Genomic DNA, 22,008 nt, shown 5'->3' on the forward strand with positions numbered 1-22,008 from the left:
TGTTTATGTGTACTTGTGTGTGTGTGTGTGATTGAGAGTGAAAGTGAGGTGTTTATGTGTGTACATGCCTGTTACAGGCATTGGCAGCATATCATCAAAATGAGTTTGAGGCCATTATTTTAAAGTAACAAAAGCTACATTGTGTTGCTTTAAAATCTCTTCAGTAGACTGATCACGTCTTTTGCTTCAGTGTTTGCATTTGGGTCCAAAGTGCTCTCCCCTGCATGTGGCAGGCTATGACAGAAACAAGAGGGAACCTTGTGTCTTTGACCACACAACAACTTACCGCAACAACTTACATTATGATCATTTTGGCTGTATTAATCTTCACTGCTGTGCCAAAAGGGCCCGTTTGGTCAAAAGTTGTGGATCATTTTAATGAGTGCCCTCAGTTCTTTTATGAGAAAACTGAACCACAGGGCATGGATCAAAACGCCAGGAAGATTTGCCAGCAGTATGAACATGAATATTTCTATGCCTCACTTTATTCAACATCCCACAGGATTCCTGTGTACAGTGCCTACATCTTTGATCCTGGCTGTAACAACAGAGGAGGACGAAAAAGTGGTGACTGGTTCATTGAGCCTATGGTGAGGTGTCTTTCTTTTTTGATGAGATAGGGATAATTTAGCTTTCTGATGGCATCTCAGACCACACAATGATGCCAAGAACTACAGGCAAATAAGGGTGAATATTGCTGAGTGGTGCCTTTTGCTGTCTTTAGCTCATTTGCCATGTCAACATAACATATAAGTGACTATGAAGGAGTTTGTTACATTCATCTACGTATGTATGTTGTATTCAGAAAAAGCATTTTCTCCCTTCAATGGCAGGAAATGCATGCCAAGTATGCCTCGTGTACGCGTCAAAAATGACGCACGTCTTCGACACACGCAAATGTGACAGAGGAGTATATAATTTCCTTAAGTGTGCTTACTTGCTCCGCCCAAGCTTAACATGTCTAACCTGTTGTGACAAAATATGCAGGAAGTGATTGGAATGCAATATTTCCATAATATGCAGGTATAACTATACCAAAGTCTCTTCTACAATAAGTCTAGATAGTTACCCAATGACAGTTTGTTATGAGTAAAACGTTAACTGAAGGTAAAAATGCCCACCCTATCATCGTCCACCCTGTCGGAAATCAGGCCCTTGGCCCGACAGGGTGTACATTTACCTGACAGGTTGAACATTTTGTGCACACACCTCTATGCAAAATACATTGTTCCATGTCATCACAATATTTGTTTTAATAATTAAATCATACTAATTGAATATGACCAGCTTTAGCGTATAATGCTAGTTAAGTCATGTGACAGTTCAGCTCATGATGCACGACGTTGGACGCAATGCAACGTGAGCTTAACTGTCACGTGACTTTTTCCAAGATGGAGCCCGCCTGCTTTGCCTGTATATGTGAACGGTACTGTCTTTCTAAACTATAGCTTTTTTAATAAACTATCTGTACACTTACAAAGTTAAAAATGCTTCGGTTTACATGTAGGGACCCTCATTATGTTACCGTCGAAATGTGGTGCTATTTAGAGCCTTGTTAGTGGTATAGAAATAGCGATTTCTTTTTACTTGAGTCTATGCCAGGGGTGGGCAAACTTTTTGGCTCAAGGGCCACATTGGGTTTTGAAAACTGGCCGGCGGGCCGCACAACAACCCCCCCCCACGACACACACAAAAAATACATTTTTTATTGCCTATAATTTAGTATGAAAAGTATTTGTTTTAAAATATGAATTGCTTAAAAATGCTGCTAATTTTATGCTGTTTAACAAATGTATAAATTGTGCACTGTCGCTTTAAGACAGTCGCTTTAATTCATGTTTATTTCTCAATGATCTTCTGCCTGCTCCGCTATGGCTAGTGCTGTACTGGGCCCTCTCACAGTTTTTAAATGGTCAGTAGTGGGAACTACTGTTGCCTTCATGATTTCCTTTTAAAAGTTTCTTATAAGAAGGAGATATCAATTATCAACAATGACAAGCCAGCTGGAACTTGCGGCTCTCTCTCCCTCTTGTGAGTGCAGACACGTTCCCAATTAAATGGATCACATAATGTTCACGTTAGATCTGCTGCAAAGGAGATAACTAAGAGTTAACTTAGTTTAACATGATGTTATCTCTATTTAACATGATGTTTTGACATTGACATAATGTTCTCTAAGGAGAGTGAAAAGCAGTTTGCAGTAAAGCTAACCAATGTCGTCTCTATCGCAGGAAAATAATAGCGAGCAGCCTGATAACCAAATGAAATGCTCGGCGGGCCGGATGAAAGTGCTTGGCGGGCCCGATCCGGCCCGCGGGCCGCAGTTTGCCCACCCCTGGTCTATGCCCTTAAGACTAGCGTTATACGCTAATTAGTGGTTTGCAATAAAACTGGTCACATTCGACTAGCATGAAAACATATTCCAGAGAACGGTTGAACTCGGTACACATGTGTTATTATCCCCTAGGTTCATTTTGCACCAGAATTGTCCTTTAAGACCAAAATGTTCAATTGTGAGGGCTGAATGACACTCTCCTGTGATATTCACCCATATGATGGTCTTCCTTTTTGGTTGTTAATTTAATTTCTTTCAGATTTCTGGCATTTCTGAGGACTCAATGCAACCAGAGACCAGTAACCGCAGAGACACAATAAAAAGAAACCAAGCTGTTAATGATAATGTAATTACAGATTCTCTTATGACCCAGATAGCAAGAGGCTGGCGGACCACTGTCGGCCCATTGGCGGCATAGCTGGCGGTCTGCTGGCATTTTGCTCATCGGTTCTCTGGCGGGTTGCAGACAAATTGGCCAATATTTTGTCACTATTGGTCTAAAATCTTTTTTATTTGTTCAGTTATACTCCATATATCATTTTATTAACTTTTCTTAATATTCATGACAAGTTAAATTTAAAGAGATGGTGGTCCAATGGCGGACCACAAGTGGCACGCCACCGGCGGCATACCACCAGTGGTCCGCTATCTTCCAATCTGATTTTGCTATCTGGGGACCAAGGGCACCTCAACCCCAACAGTTTCCATTGTGAGAAAGATGGTCGTATAGCTACATTCACCCTGACCAATGCTGCACCTATGGATGCCTGCTTCAACTGTGTCTATGGGAAAGACTGGGAGAAGGGCGTCAAAGACATTTTGAATGCTGAACAACCAGGTGCAGGAACTGCCTACCTGGTAACAGGAACAGTTGTTGATGTATCACAAGATTATAGAATACCAAGACGAGGGGAATTTGGTGATGATAGCACAAGAGAATACCACAGTGTTACTGTTCCTACTCATATCTGGACAGCTGTCTGTTATAAGCATAATGTTGATGATGAGAAGTCCTTTTCATTTGGCTACATAGGGAAAAATCAGCCCGACAGCAACATAATTGCCAAGACTGTACCACAACTTAATCATTACCTGTCTGCTCTTTATAGATGACTGTTTTTCTACCAAACGTAAATCTGAGGAAAATGTCAAGAGGCTTTTCAGGGAAATCCGGTTGCCTATAAGTGACAGATACTGCTCATGTCTGATGATGCTCTGAATACATTTCATACCGCTACGAGCCGGTTTAATGATAAAGTTCTACATCCTTTAAAGAGGCCAAAAGTAACAGAAATGACAATACTTGAGTCTTTTGACAGCCTGGAGACATGGTTTAAAACGACAGAGATCATGAAATATATCTGTCTGGGTCGGCTTGTGTACTGTCACAGCCAATCTCTACCTTCATAAAGACTGTTGGTAGAAGAGAGTTGAAAAAAAGAGACACTGGTGATGATTCTCAAGAGGTCGTCTGTAGGCTTGTTCCAGAGGAGGCATCAGACTGCACTAGTTCTTGCCTGTACAAAGAGGAGGCTTGAGGTTATTATTGCTACTATGGAAATACAGAGAGGCCGTGTTCTCCAGTGTATTCCATGATAACAGTCGAAAGAAGCAGGTGTAACAGTGACCATACCTGTGGCAAGCATGGGTATACTACTGGTGCTATGTAGGCAGTTCATACTTCAGTCCCTCTCCACCTATAGGCAAAGGAAGTGATGGAAACTATTGCTGTTCCGACCACAACTGTGCCTGGTATGGTCAACAATACACCTGGTGTTACACTGATTATGATGACAACTGGGACTTTTGTTGCTGATAGTTGTTACAGTGCTGAAAGTGGCAAGACCTGTAATCCAGATAGTCCATGCAGTTATATCATTACTCGATGGCTTACTTTTCTTATATCCCTTTTTGTGTCACAACAGAAGGGTTTTGGGAACGCTGCTGTACCCCATCGTGACCCATCTCTTCAGGTTCAGAAAACTTATCTGGTTTTAGAAAATAATTAATAAGGGGACTCTTTCTTCCACCAGGCAGTCAGGATCTTAAACACTGCCTAAATTATTTCAGTGTTTCTAGTTTCTTTTTTTTTTTTATTATGTGTGTGTTTTATTGTCCTTATGTCAAAGTCAAAGTCAAAGTCTGCTTTATTGTCAATTTCTTCACATGTCAAGACATACAAAGAGATCGAAATTACGTTTCCCACTATCCCACGGTGGAGACAAGACATTTTACCAATTAGGTCCACAGACAAAACATAACATTCAATTAAACAATATAAAAAGTAAATAAGAAGGCACATACAGTGAAGAAATAAGAGCAGCAAAAAAATGGGTTTAAATTGTGCAATTGTGCATACAGTAGACAGTCAATATAATAGTGCAAAAGTCAGGCCAATAAATGGCTGAGGTAGTTCTGTTTGACCTAAGTATGCAAGTGGCATAGTGGTGCAAGTTATGTAAGAGCAGCAGAAGTGTGTTCAGAAGTGTTTTCAGGACACAGGACAACAACAACAAGTTGCAAAGTGTGCAAGTGTACAAGTGGAGTAGTGCAAGTGGAGTAGTGCAAGGCAGCCATTGTGGGTCCAAAAGTCCAGGATGTTATGTAGCTGAGGGTGGAGGGGGGAGAGGGGGGAGAGAGTTCAGCATCCTAACAGCCTGGTGTATGAAGCTGTTGGTGAGTCTGGTGGTGCGGGAGCGCAGGCTTCTGTACCTCTTCCCAGAGGGCAGTGGATCAAACAAATTGTGAGCGGGGTTATGTGTTATCAAGCTGCTGCAAGTAAAGAGCAGAGCAAGAATTAAGATTTCTGCGCCTTTTAATATGCGAGTATGAATTAAGATGCAACAATAAAACTGAATCTGGTGTCTATACTGTGACATTCTCGTTGAGTTATGGCAGACTTGTAGTGTGTCAACCTCATGTTTTCAATATTGCCACTTGAGTTGAGTCACTTTGAGATTGGGGGCGTGAGTGTAAAAAAGATCTTTATCCATCCTCCATGAAGCAGAGGGGAGACTAAAGCTGAGGGCCCCCATTCAAAACTCAGGCAAAGTGCAATGTTTGTCAACTAGCAAAGATCTTCTGCTTGGGTTTTTGGACTTTACTTTTTCCCCAAATGTGTTTATAGCCGTATAGCCATTCTATATCAGTGAGATAGAATGGGGTGCTGAGCACTTTGTCCACATGGCAAGTGAAGGAAATAATTCTGTATTCATATTTTATGTGAACAGTTTAATGATTCAAGTCTTTATGACTTGAATACTGTGTTCTTATGGTCATTTGTGATTTTGTACCCATGTGTACCCTGTGTGTGTGTCTTTGGTCTGTATGCAAGCATCCTTTGTTTATCCTTGAATTCAGTGAAAGCCTGTCTAGATGCCTTTTGTTCTTCAGATAGGTGTGAAATGTTAATGTTTGTAGAACAGCATGTGTCCAGGCCTCTGAAGGACTTCCCAGGAAAGGGGGTAGTTTTAATTAAAAGACAATAGAAGCTGACCAGACCTGATGAAGGCCTAATCCTCATCCTCCCTTTCTATTGCATATTCAAACTGGGTTGGACCTAGAGGTCACTCCTTCTTTTGTTTGTAACATAAAGTTAGTATACGCCTCAGAGAAGTCAGAAGAGAAATACTGAGAATCTGGTGGACACCCATGATGGGGTGACCCAAACATGTACCTCTCTCCCTTGAGGGGCACTGGCCCCTCATTGAAAAGAATAAAGCCTGGATCCTGATCGTGCATCGTCCTGATTGAGTCTTAAGAGAAATATGGTAGTAAAAATATACTATCACAAGTAATTGATGTATGTCTTATTTGACTTCTATAATTCAGTTAGAGGCCCCTTTATAGTCCAGGTAGAACTGCTTAACTTGATGTAAGAGTCACACATTTTGTTTTAAGGGGAGCACAGACCTTATAGGCTTTAAGGTTTTTGTTGTTTTCTCATGCAGAAAGTTAAGTTTCTGGTGTACAGCAAGTTTTGCGTGTGCACCATATCTATACTGGTGCACGTGGGAATGTGTCTGGGATACAAACTTCCAGGTGGTGCCAACGAGAAAGTTCCACAGGGGCCTTGTACATGATCAGAAGTTTAAAATATGTTTGCGTTTTCTATATGGCTATCTAGATGGCTCAAATACTGGAGTGGAGAGAGCACAGTTCCCTGTGGGGCTCCGGTGCTGCTGATCACAGTGTCAGAGAGACAGTCTGACGAACTGTGGTCGCTCGGTCAGGTAATCTGTAATCCAGGTTACCAGGTGAGCGTCCACACCCATCTGCAAGAGCTTGTCTCCCAGTCTGAGGGGTTGGATGGTGTTAAAAGCACTTGAGAAATCAAAGAACATGATTCACTGCACTTTTCCCCTCGTCTAGGTGAGAATGTGTCCTGTGTAGAAGATAAGTGATGGCATCGTTCACGCCCACTTTCTCCTGGTATGGAAACTGTAACGGGTCTAGTGCATGGCGTACCTGCGGTCTGAGCATACATAAGACCAGTCGCTCCATTGTTTTCATATAGATCTCCGTTTCTCGAGGTTACCGAGTACTGTCAATCAGTTTTTATATATCTTAAGTTGCTACAGCCAGCAGCTAATACAGCCAGGCAGCTACATCGCTACACTCTGGGTAAGACGGCAACGTTTCTGGATTGTGTCTAAATATGTTTCTTCTTTGCATGGTAGTTTTGATCACCAATTGTGGATGGAGTGTCAAACTGTGTACATAGGCAATGGTTATCGGAGGTTTCCCTGAGCCCATTTAATGATTTTCATTACAGAAACAGACCACAACTATCTAATATTTTTTTCAGCCCTAAAATGAATTGAATTTACTGAAGTGAATATCTCCACATATTTAATGCTGACTGACTCTGCCTCTCTGGGATGCTCTTTTATTAATGGTATCAGTTAACCTATTTAGTTGTGAAATGTTCCTTTTGTTTTCTTTAGCATTTCACAACTTCATTACTCCAAATTCACACCCCTTGTTCTCTGTTGAATTACTTATAGTACACACAGATGTCACACACATTATCAAGCTTTCCAATGATAAGTGGCTGGTTGCTGTGATCAACGAAGAAAGAATTAAATTTCATGTAAATTCAATGCTATTCATATTCAATGGTAATTTACATTCTGCACACAGCTCTGCACACCCATTACTCTCGGTGGAATATCTCACAAACTCTTCACTCAACACAAAGCAATTCACATATCAGAACAAACAGCAGACTGAATACAAGGATATAAAGCATGCCTCTGTGCAATAAGCTGTTCCTGAGTAATCCGGTTTAGAAATTGCAGCAAATTTCTACATGGTCTCCACTTGTGTGCTGAAACTCTAATGCAGAGGTATTCAATTGGCGGCCCGCGGGCCACATGCGGCCCAGAAGCAAACTTTGAGTGGCCCAGCCCATAGTTTGGCCAGAAACGTAGAGAAAGAAACATTTCCCGAGCCTTCAGAAATTCCTACAGAAATCCCTAGTCACCTACAGACTGCAACACTCGGCAATATTCATTTACAGCTCTTTTATTGTTTTATTTTTGGGGGTGTTTTTAAATACAATCCGGCACTCTGAAAATGCTCGCAACGCTCTGCACTTCGAAAAAGACGAGCGTGAATTAACAAACAGTTTCTCTTAGATCAAAATTGACATTAACACAAGCAGCAGATTGAAATAATACTTTATGTTTCATTCGAGAGTTTGACAACGATGAGGATGATCGGCACTATGTAAGCAAGTTTGTTGAATTACTTACTGGTCTCTATAATTTGTAAATAAATTATGTAAATAAATAAATAAATAAATAAATAAATCCTCAAAACTGTAATTCGGTAATTTCCCTTTGGGGAGGAATAAAGTATATCTATCTATCTATCTATCTATCTATCTATCTATCTATAACACCGTCTGCCACTGTTTTCAGTTTGATTGACGTCACACACATCTGACACAAGCACATCAAAACGTTTGATGCAGTTTTTGATGTGCCTGTGTCCAATGTGGCTAGGCCTAGGCTACTTGTTTTTCAATAGGCCTACATTAATTTGTCTGGTTTAAAAATGTGTCATTATATCTGTTGCCAGCCGCTGAAAATGTCTGGCCCAGCTCAATTTCTTGGTTTGAAAATCTGGCCCAACTTAATTTTTAATTGAATACCCCTGCTCTAATGTAATAGCACCCCAAAATAATAAACTTCCCTTCCATATCAAACAATCACAAGTTGACCATAGCATGCACAGATTAACTGTGACATCTGCACATATGCAAGCACAGCTTACTTCAGGTGACATATAGGAGAGGAGTATAAAGGCACATTCTTCATCCAATGGTTCAGTGACAAGACTTCAGTGATTAAAACGAATAATTCATAATGAATAACATATTTATGTCAGTACATATATTTTCGTAAATTACTAGGCCAAAGAGTATCCCACCATCATGATTCTTATATTGTCATATTCCAGACAATCCCACCTACACAAATATGAATAGATATTTATATTGGCATGATTCCTGGTGACATGAATGCAGAAACATGAAAACATGATCATGGAAAGACATGGAAAGTTTTACATAATATAAAGACATGACATACACAAATATTATCACATCATACTGTCCCAAATACAGGAAGCCCAGACAGTCCTGAAAAAAGATAAGAGCTTAAAAGTAAAGGTAGTACAATTACACTGAAAATAGCATTGGGCTCATTAAGATGTGTGCATGCTTCTCTATCTAATTTACAGAGAAATAAAAATGTCCCTACCACAATCCATATGGTATGTACGCTACATACAGACAATCCTGCCTTTGTACTTTTGCTCCTGATTAGCTCTAAGTGTGTTTGTATTTGTGTGTGTGTATGGACCTGTCTTGTTTTGTGTGTGAATGTTTTGATGTCTCCCTGTGTATGTTTTAAATGCAGAGTGTATGTTTACCTGCAAGTGACGTGTATTTCTGTGTTTGTTTGATCAGCAGACTGCCAAGTGTGTGTGGCTGTGTGTGTCCATCTCAGGGATGTGCACAGAGATTGTGGGGGGCAGGGGCTCAAGTGAAAAAACACCAGACACCAGAAAGTCTTTTAACCCTTCCTTACTAGAAGTCATTTATTTTATTTTATTATTAGTTTAAGTATAAAAGTATTACAGAAAAAGAAGCAAAATATTAGAAATATAAAAATGTGGATTACATGAAAAGAAATGAAATAACAACTTATAAAAATGTACCAAGTAAAACGTTTTAAAATCCCTTAAGAGAGAAAAAAATAGCAAAGTCCCTACTCTAGCCTAGTCCCAACCACAAGTGTCAACGAGGAGAACCGGGCGAGTGATGTCTCTCACACCTTACTTTTTATAGTCATTCACCTATACCTAAATATGGTAAGTGGTTATGTGATTGGCAGATTTCTATCTGTCCTAGACAGGCACTGCAGTGTGACCTTAAGATGACCTCCACCAGGTTGTTTATGGTCTGTTCAACAATGCACCTGCATTAGGCAATAATGTTGGTTCAAACAGGTTTCTGAGTACCCCGCCCTCTTTGGTCCCCGAGCCTCTCGAATTTTCTAAGAAAAAGCTTGTGTCTGCTGTTACCTAGCCTAACCACAATTGTCTCTTAGAAGCAACTTATTTACCCTAGACCTCTCTTATCACAACATATTTTCCATTTCTTTCATTATCCAAACAAGATTATACATTTGATTTGAAATATCCAAATAAGGTTACAAAATATAAGACTTGATTTGAAATATCCAAATAAGGTAACAAGATATAAGACTTCAAAAATAGAAAGGCAAGATTATATTTTGTAAGGCTTCAAACAATGGCAAGGCAGGCAAAGCATAGCAACGCATTCCACAGCAAAGAATTCCAGCCAGATACACTTTTTTTTTTTTTAAGTATATTTTTTTGGGGCTTTTATGCCTTTATTGCGGATAGGACAGTGGAGAATGACAGGAAGTGAATGGGAGATAGAGTCGAGGTGGGATCCGGAAAGGACCACGCGGGTCGCCGGCGTACGGTGCAGGTGCCCCAGCCAGTTGCGCCACGGCTGGGGCCAGCCAGATACACTTTTAGTCAAAATGCATTTTGTTTTGATATTATTGGTTACAATCCTTGACCATCTCTTGTATTCATTTTATTTCAAACATCTTTATTCACTCAAGTAAAACATGACCGGCAACTTCACAAATTTCATGCTGCACCTAATGCTTACATCGTCTCTTTGCAGTTGTATTAGTTTTCATTTTTGCCTCAACCAACACCAACAGTGTCCATCTGTGTATGTGTGTGTGTGTGTGTTTATGCGTGTGCATTTGTATGTGTGTCCATCTGTGTGTGTGTGTGTATACATGTTTGTGAGTGTGCCCATGTTGCCCCATGATTGCGTTCAGTGTTTTGGGCGATCAGCTGCAGGGCTGTGTGTGTATGTGCAGGATGCCCCGCGTGTGCATGTGCAGGAAGTGGAGCAGCTCTTGCGGCATAGCGTGGAAGCCCGGCTTCGTCTTGACGTCGTCGTAGTAGTGGTTCGTGATGGAGACACCCGCCGGGTTCGTAGGGAAGGCCCAGAAGCCGTAAAGGTGCTCCTCACACAGGTCCTCACACAGGTCCATGGCGGCGGTGACGAGTATGCGGCCGCTGCTCAGGCGTCGGGCGCGCACTCCCTGCTGTTTCCAGAACGCTGCACGTTACACAGGTACTCCGGATGTAAGAAGACGTCGCCTGGTGATCTGAAGTCATCCAGCGTGTACTTGGCACGGAAGGAGGGGCCAGTATCGTACCTCTGATGGAAGGCGGGCAGCACAATGGAGGCATTCTTGTACGACTGCAGGTATTCGTAAAAGGGCCTGCGCCAATTCATTACGTTTTTGAATCTGTGGTGAGGAGTAGGTGTTTTTAGTGACTGTTATACACACAGTATATGCTGTAGTACAGTATGTACTGTGTGTGTGGGGGGGGGGGGGCTCTGTGAGATTATGTATTGACATAAGAGTGACATGACACTATCGGGAACACATAACACTTTCATGACACATGAAACCTAACACTAACCCTAACCCTAACCCTTTTCCTAACCTTAACCCCAACCCCAACCTTTTTCCTAACCCTAACCCCAACCCTTTTCCTAACCCTAACCCTCTTCCTAACCCCAACCCTGACCCACCCCATCTCCTGCCCCTTATTGGCACCTACTCACACGGCATACAACACCTTCACCACACACTGAAAGAACACTATACTGAATTCCAAACAACACACCCCACCTTCCAACACCACACACTCATCTCCTCATATAGACGCAATAAAAACCTCAAAGACCTCCTCATACGCACCACCTTCACCCGTCACTTACAACCCCCACCCCCTAAAGAAAACTTACACTTCACCCCTCACCTATTCATCACCAATATTCATAGTCACTGTTCTAGTCACCCACTAATCCATTAAACTTAGACACTCCCAATTTAGTATATGTTATCACCTGCACTCACTGTCACATGTTGTACATCGGGGAAACTGGACATACACTACGCATACGCCTCAAACAACATCTGCACAACATACACAAAAATACACTCAACACTTATCTCGTCACACACTTCCAGACGCACAACATCACACATTTGAGGGTCTGTGGCCTTGAAGGGAACCCAGGCTGGACAATTTTACAGAGGAAAAGAGCAGAGAGATTGTGGATTTTAAAACTTCAAACACTACACCCACAAGGTCTTAATGAAAAATTAAATTAAAGTTTTAAACCACTCTGTGTCTTTTTTATAGCTCCTCTCTTTTATCTCTTCTTTTTAACCTTTATTTCATTTTATTTTATTTTATTTTATTTTATTTGACTATGGGAATAGTGGGGCGAGAACAACTGGCCAGTGCACAATAGTCAAACCAACTACACACTATAATAAAATTTTAATTCTATTTTCCTAATCCTAACCTGAACTTGTTATGACAAAAAACGAATGTCACTCAATAACAGAAGCGTTATGTCATAAACGTTTATAACTTGTTTATGACACGTTTATGACAGTGTCATGTCACTCTTATGTCGACACTGTCAAGTAAAGTGCATCCCATATTCCACTAATTCATTCAGACAATGCTGCAGTCAACTTACGCTTTACAATCATGGCCCAGTTCAAAAGACGTAACATACACATTGAACTAAATTAAAAAGATTGTTTCACTGAAATAAAAGACTGTAAGCTATCAGCTCCAGCTCCCTCTTTTCATCTTAAACACATTGAACTAAATTAGGCTCATAAATTGTAATCAGTTTTTCCAGGTCATGTTTTAAAAATCCCAATATTTCACCAATCAATTGCACATATTCACATTTAGCAGTTCTATATATGTCTATGCAACAGGTTGAGTTCAGACGGAGTTGTTTGTGTACCTCTCGTGGATGATACTTGGGTTGATGCTGACAAAGTCAGTCTTGGATCCCACATCGGCAGAGTATTTATCAGACACGGGTGGAATGTTGCACCTGACCGAGAGAACAAGAGGTAAACAGAGCAAGAACAGTCAATGAAGAGGACAGATGTTGTTTATAGATTTACTAATTATACAGTTCACCTACATATGTATTCTATGTATTCATATGTTTAACTCATTGAGTGCTAAAAACGTAATATTACGTTTTTCCTTCCCATGCGTTTAGTGCCAAAAACGTAATATTACTCTAACTCTAACACACCTTATATGTGATTTTGGGAACTCTGTGATGAATGGAAATGAAATATATGACGATCAAAAACTCATGAAAACGTACAATCTGGACATTTTATCTGGACATTTTATCGTAACTCGGTTGCCGCTTTGGGTCGAATCAGTGACGCATGCACGTCAGGTCAAAACCAGGCCATTTTCGTGGGTCTATCACTAGGTGGCAGTCTCGCCAGGTCTCGCTGATCACTTCCCGGAAAGTTTACACAAGTAAGTAACAGGCAACACTTCATATTTCATGAAAGACGTTATATCTCCATTTCTAGAAAAAAAACAGCGATTTTGATGAAAACTAGCCACTGTTTAGTTTGGGATTTCTCAGGAACAGAGGCGTGTAGAAATACACGGTTTGCACCCACTGAGAGCTTAAAAGTCTCACTTTTTAATCGAGCCATTGTATGTGTTCATAGCTATAACACAGAATATGCTGTGGCTGTACAAAAATCATGAACAATGGTCTAGATTGCTGGCACTCTAGGACAAAGCTCCCGAAAACAGCTTGGCATTCAATGAGTTAATGTAAATGCTGCATTTTCACCGGAGGACAAAGTCAGTTGAGTCTATCTCTTTTCCACATGTGCTGTTTATGCTGATGCCTCCATTCCCAATGACAGCACAGCGCTTAAACTCTGATCTTGAATAGGGCATGTCCTGTGAACACAGACACACATTTACAGCAAAGCTACACCATGTGGACCACAGACACACATTTTCATCTGGTTGTTTGTTCAAATATGCCAGACACAGAGAGAGAAGGTGTGTGTCTGATGACTCACATCAGGAAACATTTTAAATATATCTGGGCTGATGTCCAGGGATCCACCGATCTCATGGCACAGCTTGGTGCCTGATGGCGTGTTGCGCTTAGTGGTGAACAGGAAGGAGGATGCATTACAGCACTGAGACAGAGACATCCTACACATCCACAAGAGAGGGTTACATATGTAGGTAAGGGTATGATGAACCATATGGAAGAGAGATTTATTTCTGTACGGATGTGTGTGTGTGTGTCACTGACATGAAGTTGTTGGTCTCTTCCTTGTTCTGCTCCCACTTGCACACCTGCATATTTCTCCATTTCACAAACAACTCTGAGGTATTCACCCTAAGTGCACACACACACAAATAAACAAACGTATGACATAAAACAAGTGTAGGACAGGAGTACGCTCCTGTAAGCATGATGTTTATCAATCTGAACATGAGGGTTGGCAACGCTCAAATCTCACGTCAAGTCTCAACTCGTGTACACATGTTTTTGAAGCGGCCACCAAGTTTTGAGTATGTTTGTGAAAACGTGGCCGTCATCCATTCATTCCAATGGGAGCCTCTGTGAGCTCCGGTGAAGGAGGGAGGAGAGCTGGCGAGGAAAGATGGGACTCAAGAGCCACTGCAGTGCTCTAGTGTGTGCCCACACACTGACTCTTAGCTGTTAAAGGAGAAATCCGACGATTTTTCACATACAGGAGATCTCTGTTTCTCGAGGTCACAGAGTACTGTTGTTACGAAAAAAAGAAAGAAAAAACCCGGTAAACAAACAGTTTTACCTATAGCTCGAATTGTTGCAGCCAGTTTCTGGGCAGTGACAGTGCTACACTCTGGGGGCATGTTCATGAGCCCCCATGTTCATGTGTGTGAGGGTCTGTGTGTGTGGGTCTGTGTGCATGCCTGAATCCAGTGCTTGTGCATATTGCATAATTCAATTTTGAGAAATAAAAAAATAAAGCAAATAGATGTCAATTCTTTCTAATTCTGCACATACTCATCCAATCCCTCCAGTTCTGCGGGATCAAGTCGGATCCAAAATGCACACAGGCACAAAAACAGATTCAATATTGACAGACTTTGACAGGTAGCTACAAACACTAAGGGCTGTGGATCATCTTACAGCAATTAACAGCAAGTCAACCAATACTGCCTCTGCCCTGGTTATCCTCATTCTTTCTTCTTCTCTGAAGATGACTTTAAGGTTGCTGTAAGCAACACTGTTTTGAAACCCTATCTGCCATTAGATTTTGATGGTCATTGTGAAAATAGATGCTCTGAGGGACTCAGGGTGCAGATCATTTCTCTATTTGTCCATCCTCCATCCCTCCCTCCCTTCCTTCTTCCTTCCTTCCTCCTGTTCTAGCCCCTCCTTCTAATAGATTTTGTGAAGGAAACGAGGAAGGAATGTAAGGAGGATGGAGGAATGAAGGAGAGCCAGATATGAAAAATGAGACGTCATGCTCCCTCACGCATCACTTTTAAGAGACGTCAATTACAGATGATGCAGCGCATAACCTCTTCGGCTGGAATAAACTTTGCAAAAATATGAACTTATACCAAAGCCTAAAAATATCATATTAACATGTACTATTCCCACTTATTGAACCTGATAATGAGGTAATGTTTGATAGTTCTGGAGACATGAATGAATACTTATTTAAATACAACATGTAAACAAAAAAGGCATCAACTTTTTAAAAAAGTTTGCATGGTACTGTAGGTCATGATAATTCCAGCATATAAAGATATTTTCTTGGTCTACTATATATACTAATTTATTGTCAAAATCTCATTTGCTACTATAATTTAAATGTTTTAATCACTAAAACTGTCTTGTTTGTAGAACTACTTCTTTTCGACACACATCATTGTCAAGCAGGCATATCCAGGATTCTGATGAACCTTAGCTTTGAAACATCGCTATTTTTCTTAGCCTACTGCCATGTAACTAGCTAAAAGCCACTTTCGTCATACTGTATGCTACAATGTTGCTATGTTCTGAACGTCTGTATTTTACAGCTCTGATGCAACCGGCTTTTCAGAGTGCTGCAGAAAGTTCCATTCACTTGAATAGGCCTTCCCAACTTTCGGAGGTCTGTTAAATCTATATAATCACCGGCAAAGTATATAATGACCGCTGTCAATGGCAACGGAGTTTGTGCCTCTGATTAACGTCTTTCATATCACTCCGCAACTACTGGAACTTCATTCAAAAGTGAAAAGCAGATGGTTAATCAGCTGTGTTCTAAAGAATGTTTAATTCAGGTTCAGTGTGTGTTGTTGCAAACTATTTGTTTCTCAGCAAAAGCCACGATGAACGGTAACAAATAGGCTATAGCCTATAGGCTATGTAGGCTAAATAGTCATATTGTGGGGAGTTTATTGTTTCGTTTTGGCAAGTAGCCGTGTAATAAGCGGGATAATGTATAGAACGCCAGTCATTATTGGGAAAATAAGTCCTTTCAGGGCGGAACAAGACCCCTCCGCTGCGTGTCGGGGTCCGGTTCGACCTGTCAGGACTTATTTTCCCAATGATGACCTGCGTTCTATACACTATGCCTTACTTATTAAACTATTGCATGTACCACTGTGTATACTTAGGCAACTGATATATTGCTTTTGACCAATGTTTGGATGATCATTGTTTAATTTTCAATTATTTCTATGAGATGTATGTTTGTGTGTGCTGTGTATCACATAGAAAGGACCTTCACATCCAGGATTTCCTTCCTCAGCATTTGACACAATGTGGAATTGAACTCCAAAACCACATGGGAGGCCTCCAGAGATCTGTCAGAAATACAACTCTTAATCAAGGGCCATCCAATCTTCTGCTTGTTTTTATTTTTTAGGTAGACATGAACAGTCAGTTAGTCAGTCTCTCTCTCGCTCTCTCTCTCTCTCACACACACACACACATACAAGTAAGGGGTAATGGACAACACGGGACTGTGTGACCTCTAAGAGTATATTTGAGTTTTTCCAGTCTGAGATGTTGCATAATATCATTGATCAATGCAGTATGAGTGGGAGACCATGTCTGTTTTCAGTTTAAGATAATTTATCTGTGTGCTAAGAGAACTATAAACCTTGTTGCCATGGAGGCAAATCCTTTTAAAGAACTGCCATCACTCAGTATCCCAAATAGAGCTAAAACTGGATCAGGTTCCATTCTGTGGTCAAAAACATCAGACAAAGATTTCAATATGGAATTCCAAAAATCTGATAACTCTGGATACCACCAGAACATGTGACCCAACGAGGCAGGAAATGCCCCACAACTGTCACATAAAGGATCAATGTTAGGATACATTTTAGCAAGCTTGACCTTGGAAAGATGCAAGTAATGCAACACCTTGAACTGTATGAGCCTGTGTCTGGTGCAAATGGATACTGAGTGCACTCCCTCCTGTGCCTCCACCCACTGCTCCTCTGTCAAGTTAATGCCCAAATCATTGTCTTCCTCTTTCTTTCTTTCTTTATATATGAGGGTGTCTGGCATAGGTGAGTGATGTCAGCACCTTCTCCTCCCATACCTGGCAGGCGTCAGTGAAGAGTTGTCTGGCAGGTGTAATCCGATCCAGTTGCCTGCCTCATCTCTGTGCAGTTGGCTAAACTGTTGCCCACTGGTGGGAAAATGAGTCCGTTTATTTCTTCTTTAAAACCATTGACACACACACCACTGGGCCCCTCCTCTCACAGATACACACACAAGGCCGTAGCCATGGGGAAGACCAAATGTGCATCAGTCCCTGCCATTCTACTGTGTACAGGGGCGGAGCTACGTGGTGGCCAGGGGGGGCCACGGCCACCACTGGTCAAAGCTTGGCCACCCTGCTGGCCCCCCCAGCTCCATTTAGCTACTGCACTCTATCTACGACCATTGGCCCAGTCAGGAAGTGTAGCCCACTGTTGTGATCAAATCGTGAGTAGGCTAGGCCTAGTGCAGCAGCAGCAGCGGGACAATTCAAGTCATCTGTTAAAAACACTTGACAGTAGCCTACTACTTAACCTCAGTAACAACAGGTGAGTTGATGATGAGTTGGAAAATTAATGCTAATAAGATGTTAGAATGTGTCACGAATCATAGCCAAGTGAGCTGCGTTAGGCTGTCCTTAGGTAGGCTCTGACATTGATGTGTGGGGCTGATCAGAAATAATCAGATGCCTGCGCTAACAATGTTACAAAAATATTTCAATAAAATTCGGGTGAAATGCTAGCATATTAGGCACATATTTCCGGATGGCTCCAAGAAAAGTAGGCTAATAGGGCCTAGCCTAGGCTACTTTATAAAAAACATAAATTGCTGACTGCTTGTGGTTCTTGCCATAGCTGGTCAGGCAGAGGCAGGTTGCTTTGCCTGAGTTCTTTGTTACATTGCTCCAGAACTGTTCATCACAGCGAGACCTTATTTGCGTGACAGAGCGGAAGTGGGGCTTTCCAACGAGACTAAACACTTGCCTGTGAGATCAAGTATGAAAATAAAAAAAAATCATGAAAATAAATCAAATTGATTCATATTCACAGTTCACCTGGGCACCCATTACTCTCGTTTGAATTACTCCCGAACCCGTGATCACATAGATATGGCAATATCAGAAGAAAGAGGAGACAACAGGCTATCTATTGGTACCAAGGATATTGATGCTTCTGGGCTATAAAAACAGATAACATGACTGCAAAATAACATCATGTACAAAAACCAAAGCTGCACACCCATTACTCTCGTTTGAATTAGGCCCTACTCATGAACCCATGATCAGATAGATATGTCACGCATGTCAGATGAAAGAGACACATCGCTTTCATTTGATACCAAGTACATCCTTCTGGGTTATAAAACAGACGAAATGACATCAAAATAATAACTTCATATAGCTCGACTTACCCCACGTTTTTGTGTGTTGTGGTGGCAAGGCATTATAATCCAACGCTATCATGTGTTTCTCTATGGCAAATATGTTCATAATGCGGTTTTGAGATCCCAGCAAATTCCTGCATGGCATCCAATTCGAGACTCACATTGCATCCCAATTTATTCGACAAAGAAACACCTTTTTGCCTTCACTTTGTTCATGACAATGCAGTAAAAAGTTCATTAACGTTACTGCTCGGACTTCTGCATTCATGGCAAGAATATGGGGTTGTCTCATAGCACTGTTAGATCTGACACAAACAACAATTGACTACTTTTACCACTGCTAGGTAATAATGAAATGAGCATTTGATCAATACTGAGCCAACTATATCTTCATTTCCAGCCTTACTGTAGAAATGAAGTGGCCATGGGAACATAGTGCACCCCCATGGTTTCTAAATTTGTGCCATTCCAAAATACCTTTTTTTCTTCAGCAGCCAGTTGATAATGAAGTAGGGAAAGGACAGTCCATTTAGCAGTATCAGCACCTTAATTAATGTCATTATTACCACCTGGGTCTGCTGTGAATAAAAATGGTCCTTCGGCTCATATCCGTATCTCAGGTTTGGGCCAAATCAGTGTTTTGTATTTTAAACGCATCTCCTGACTTCAGGTTGAGTTGTGGAAATCGGACCTGGGACAAATCTGTAAACCTGATTGAACTTTGACCGCGGCACGCAGTCATTGGTATTTTGCGCAAAGCTAAATGATTCCAGCAAAAACTCTCTTGTAACTGAAATCAGTTTGCTCCCGAAACTTAATGTAAAGCGAAGCATTTTATGCACTAAGATATCGGTACTTTCATCCACAATTAGTGTGTGGACACGAGCATTTCTTATGCTGCTTATCATCTCAGCCTGCACAACTGAGTTGATACATTCCACAAATTCAAAAGCATAATTTTTGCTTCTCCAACTCTGAGGTAGGATGACGTATTTTGCCATATGATCATGTATATCCTGAACTGATAACATGGACATGTTAGTGTTAATTGCTAGCATCACATTGTCGATCAATATTTTAATTTGTTCAGGGTCGGATCGTGCTCTCTGAATTCGTCTCTCTCGGGATTCATTAGTTTCGGTAAGAAGTTGATCGATAGGGTTCCCATGTAGCCTGACGTTGTCATAGGCTACTCAAATTCTAGTCAGAATATGAGTCTGATACTGCTCCATTGGGACGTTATTATGGGGCGTGTTTCTACCGAAACAGGGGGTGATCTGCCTCTGCACTCAATTGGATAGACCTAACCAATCAGAGCAACAAAAAAGCTTACCGTGAGGGAGGAAGAAAACACACGAACCATCCTTCTGCTCCTATATCCCCTCCGTTTTTAAAAATAATTCTGTTGAACAGTGATAGGCCTATGCTACAAACATGTTAAACAGCTGGGAAAGGCTGTCGCAAATCCCTCGAACAGGTGGTCAATCAGAGATTTCAAACGAACGAGGGAACATGTCGCAATGCAACAGCGCTGTTTTCCCTTGATGAAAGTGAAACCACTAGTTTTCCCACATCTCAACTTTGGCCAAAGTTTTCAGAAATAATCGTTTTCAGTGATACAAACTCATTAAATAATATGAATTTTCCATATGGGGTCTTAAAAGCCATGTGTCCTTCTAGCCACAGCGTTTTTGTTTCAAACATAAACCTAATCTATGCGTGCTCAGATGACGATAGACCAGGCGCTGTTGCTCACCTGTCCATCATCCTAAAGTGTGATTTGATTGGTCCGCCAGATTTAGGGCGAGCATACTTCCACCACAATGGAGCAATGCCAGACCGAACTTCCCGTGGGGCGGGACTAAGTTCGGAATGGCACCCAGGCTAGTTCCCATGTCTAAGTCTTAATGTTTTCACTGCGTCTACATGGACTTTCTGTGTCAGATGACGCTTTAGGTAATCAAGCTTCCACTCAGACCAATGTTTCCCCCGAGCAAACTCTCCTTTAGCTTTTGTCTCTGAGCAGAATTTGCAGATCACGCCACTCCTTTCTTCATATGTAAATATGTCTGAAAATGTTATCCTACCTGGACCATCTTTTGTGTCAGTTTGGACTATTTCATCTAGCCACTCCTAGATATTAGGCAAACCTTTTTCTGGGGCACCTGCTCTGCCTTTCTTTTCGCCATGGTAGCCTGTATAACTGCTGGAGCAGGGCCCGCCAAGAGTAGCCTAAAGCAGGGGCGCAGGAGATATTTTGAAAGTGAGGGGGACCAAATTGTGAACACAAACCCATAGTGAAATCAGATTTCCAGATATTGGATCGCCACCTCTGGCCCACTTTCGACCATCATATTTTAAACTTGCCAGAATATTAAGATAATACTATTGACTATGTGATTGTTTTCAAAATATTGTTTGATTAAAATTGTCAAAACTGTGAGATGAGCACAACGCCAGATCTGCCCTCAGACCAGCTTCTTGCTATGTGCTATGTGCAATTCTACTAATTTGTTTAGATTTATTTTACTTGGGCCAATGGTAGAATACTCTAAAAGCAACATGATGTTGATATTTTATGAAGCCATGAATGAATCATCATCAGCAAGTGCAGTCGCACCAGGGCCCGTGACCTCCCGGGGCCCGTCGCTACCCCCGCCCTGCCTCCTTTTTTTGAAAATGTTAGAGCACGGAGAGTGAAGCGTCACTTTGACGAACTATCGGAAGATGAGCGCTTAACCGATGCAGAGAGATACTTTAATGCAACTCTGGACATCATAATCAGTCAGCTCTCCCAAAGATTTGCAAGTATGCGGGAAACTTGTTATGTGTTTGAGTCTTTACGTCCTGACCCTTCAACTTACAGGTGATGATGAACTGCTTGAAAAGGCAAGACGTTTGTCAGACCATTATAGCAGGGACATTGCACCGACATTCCCAACACAACTCCTCTCATTCAGGTCTTGTTTAAAGCAGAGATTTCACAGAAGTCATCTATTTTTCAACTTGCCAAAATGCTGGTGGTAGATTATGACAGTGTAACATCCACATTCGGGGAAGTGTGTACTGCTCTCATGTTGTTTCTGACATTGCCTGTGACTGTGGCAACAGCTGAGCGATCTTTTTCCAAACTCAAACTTATTAAGACCTACCTAAGGAGCAGCATGGGGCAGGAGAGGCTCAGTGGGTTAGCTATCCTGTCCATTGAAAATACGAGAGCCAGCATTAAATATTGGAAACATCGTTGACGATTTTGCACAACGAAAGGCTCGTAAGATGGCCTTCTTCTAATGGCCTAATTCACGCA

General features: G+C 41.4%; 2 pseudogenes; one reads left to right on the plus strand and one right to left on the minus strand.

The window, feature by feature from the left end:
- Window positions 1-302: 302 nt before the first annotated feature.
- LOC143122606 (endonuclease domain-containing 1 protein-like) lies at window positions 303-6,417 on the plus strand (annotated as a pseudogene).
- A 4,100-nt stretch (window positions 6,418-10,517) lies between these two features.
- LOC143122607 (alpha-2,8-sialyltransferase 8E-like) lies at window positions 10,518-20,468 on the minus strand (annotated as a pseudogene).
- Between the last annotated feature and the right edge of the window lie 1,540 nt (window positions 20,469-22,008).

The sequence above is a fragment of the Alosa pseudoharengus genome, unplaced genomic scaffold, assembly GCF_046254945.1.
Source record: "Alosa pseudoharengus isolate Yale_2024_CS ecotype anadromous, Long Island Sound unplaced genomic scaffold, YU_APseudo_1.1 YU_APseudo_1.1_scf_14, whole genome shotgun sequence".
NCBI classification, from domain to species: Eukaryota; Metazoa; Chordata; class Actinopteri; order Clupeiformes; family Clupeidae; genus Alosa; species Alosa pseudoharengus.